Source organism: Lynx canadensis, chromosome E2, assembly GCF_007474595.2.
Source record: "Lynx canadensis isolate LIC74 chromosome E2, mLynCan4.pri.v2, whole genome shotgun sequence".
NCBI lineage: Eukaryota > Metazoa > Chordata > Mammalia > Carnivora > Felidae > Lynx > Lynx canadensis.
The window spans coordinates 56,241,279-56,244,894 of record NC_044317.1 but is presented as its reverse complement, the minus strand read 5'-3'; positions in this window follow the sequence as shown (position 1 = coordinate 56,244,894).

Here is a 3,616-nt window from a genome sequence, read left to right as displayed (position 1 = left end):
AACATTTGAATCATAAGAGTCCTAGAAGATGAAGATAGAGAAAAATGGGCAGGAGGCTTATGTGAGCAAATTTCCTAATCTGGAAAAGGACACACACATCAAAATCCAAGAAGCACATAGAACTCCCATTAGATTCAACAAAAACCCAGCATCACCAAGGCATATCATAGTCAAATTCACAAAATACACAGACAAGAAAGAATTATGAAAGCAGCAAAGGGGAAAAGTCAAACTTTCACTCTTTGAAGATAACATGATAACTCAACATGGAAAACCCAAGAGACTCATCAAAAAATTGTTAGAAGTGATCCATAAATTCAGCAAAGTCACAAGATAGAATAAAACCAGTGTACAGAAATCAGTTGCATTTATTTTCTTTCTTTCTTCCTTTTTTTTTTTTTTTGAGAGAGAGTGGAAAAGAGAGAGCATGCATCAGTGGGGGAAGGGGAGAGAGAGAGAGAGAGAGAGAGAGAGAGAACCTGAATCAGGTCCTGCACTGTCAAAGCAGAGCCTGATGCAGGGCTTGATCCTACGAACTATGAGACCATAACCTGAGCTGAAATTAAGAGCTGGATGCTTAACCTACTGAGTCACCCAAGCATCCCTCAGTTGCATTTCTACACACTAATAATAAAGCAGCAGAAAGAGAAATCAAAGAATAAATTCCATTTACAATTGTACCCAAAATGTAAAATACCAAGAATAAACCTAACCAAAGAGGTAAAAGATCTGTACATTGAAAATTATAGAAAGCTTATGAAAGAAACTGAAGAAGACAGAGAAATGGAAAAACATTCCATGCTCATAGATTGGAAGAACAAAATATTGTTGAAATATCAATACTACACAAAGCAATCTACACATTCAATACAATCTCTATCAAAATAACGCTGGCATTTTTCACAGAGCTAGGACAAACAATTCTCAAATTTGTGTGGAACCACAAAAGACCTTGAATAGCAATGTTGAAAAAGAAAACCAAAGCTGGTGACATCACAATTCCAAATTTTAAGCTGTATTACAAAGCTGTAATCATCAAGACAATATGATAGTGGCACAAAAACAGACACATAAATCAATGGAACAGAATAGAGAACCCAGAAATGGACCCACAAACGTATGGCCAACTAATATTCAACAAAGTAGGAAAGAATATCCAATGGGAAAAAGACCTTCTCTTCAACAAATGGTGTTGGGAAAACTGGATAGCAACATGGAGAAGAATGAGCCTATACCATTTTCTTACACCATGTACAAAAATAAACTCAAAATGGATGAAAGACATAAATGTAAGACGGGAAACCATCAAAATCCTAGAGGAGAAAACAGGCAACAAGCTCTTTGATCTAGACTAGAGTAACTTCTTATGAGATCTGTCTCTGGAGGCAAGGGAAAGAAAGACAAACATGAGCTACTGGGACTGCATCAAGATGAAAAGCTACTGCACAGAGAAGGAAACAATCAACAAAACTAAATTCAATCTATGGAATGGGAGAAGATATTTGCAATGACATTTTAGACAAAGAGTTGGTATCCAAAATCCATAAAGAATTTATCAAACTCAATGCCCCAAAATCAAATAATCCAGTGAAGAAATGGGCAAAAGACATGGAGACACTTTTCCAAAGAAGACATCCAGATGGCTAACAGACACATGAAAAGATGCTCAACACCACTCATCATCAGGGAAATACAAATCTAAGCCACAATGAGATACCATCTCCCACCTATCAGAATGGCTAAAATTATCAACATAGCCACCAACAGATGATGGTGAGGATGTGGAGAAAGGGAACCCTTTTGCACTGCTGGTGGGAATGCAAACTGGTGCTGTCACTCTGGAAAACAGTATGGAGTTTCCCCAAAAAATTAAAAATAGAGCTACCCTATGACCCAGTAATTGCACTAGTAGATATATATCCAAAGGATACAAAAATGCTGATTCTAAGGGGCACATGCACAACAGTGTTTATAGCAGCACTATCAACAATAGCCAAATTGTGGAAAGAGCCCAAATGTCCACTGAGAGATGAATGGATAAAGAGAAGGTGGTGTACACACACACACACACACACACACACACACACACACACACACACAGGAATATTACTTGGCAATCAAAAAGAATGAAATCTTGCCATTTGCAACAACATGGATGGAACTAGACTGTATTATGCTAAGTGAAATAAGTCAGAGAAACATATATATCATATGATTTCACTCATGTGGAATTTAAGAAACAAAACAGATGAGCATAGGGGAAGGGAAGGAAAAATAAGATAAAAACAGAGAGGAAGGCAAACCAGAAGAAACTCTTAAATACAGAGAACAAATTGAGGGTTGCTGGAGGGGTGTTGGGTGGGGGGATGGGCTAAATGGGCAATGGGCATTAAGTAGGGCACTTGTTGGAATGAGCACTGGGTGTTATATGGAAGTGATGAATCACTAAACTCTACTCCTGAAACCATTATTACACTACATGTTAGCTAACTTGGATTTAAATAAAATTAAGAAAAATAAATTCCCAATCCTCACCAAAAGATCGCAAGGCATACATAGAAACAGAAAAACATGTTCCAATCAAGGGAGCAAAATAAAACTACAAAACTGGCTCTAAATTAATAGAAAACTATTAATTACTTGACAAAGAATTCAAAATAACTATCATAAAGGTGCTCATGAAGGAAGAGGCAAAGATAGATAAGTAACTAAATGATATCCAGTAAACTATGCATGACTTAAATGAAAATCAAAAGAGACAGAGTATGAAAAACAACCAAGTATAAACTGGGAGCTGAAAAGCACAATAACTGAATTTAAAATTACACTAAAGGGCCAGCAACAGACTTGATCAAGCAGAAGAAAGAATTAGACAATTTAATTTTTTTTAACGTTTATTCATTTTTGAGAGACAGAGAGAGACAGAGCATGAGCGGGGAAGGGGCAGAGAGAGAGGGAGACACAGAATCTGAAGCAGGCTCCAGGCTCCGAGCTGTCAGCACAGAGCCTGAGGCGCAGCTCGAACTCACAAACTGCGAGATCATGACCTAAGCTGAAGTCAGACGCTCAACCAACCAAGCCACCCAGGGGCCCCAGAATTAGACAATTTAAAGACTCATTAGTTTAAGTTACCCATTGAGAGGAGAAAAAAAAAAAACATGTGGAAAAGGACAGAGTCTAAGGGACTTATGACATACCAACAAGTGGACCAATATACACGTTAAGGAGATCCCCTAAGGAGAGGAGAGTGAAAAGAGGTAGAGAGCTTACATAAAGAACTATTGGTTTATAATTCTCACAATTGTGAAAAGAGACAAATTCAAGAACCTCGGTGAATTCTAGGTAGGATAGATGTCAAGACATTAACACAGTGATGTATTATAATTAATTTATCAAAAATCACATGTGAACAGAGAATTGTGAAACATCATGAGAAAAGCAATCCAACTTGTGCAAAAGAGCTCCTCTAAGAATATGAATAGTTTCTCAGCAGAACATATATGAGGAAGTGCATAGGATAATATATTCAAGTACTTAAAGATCAGAAAATATCAACCAAAAATATTGTAGGGGCTCAATCAGTTAAGAATCCAACTCTTGATTTCAGCTCAGGTTG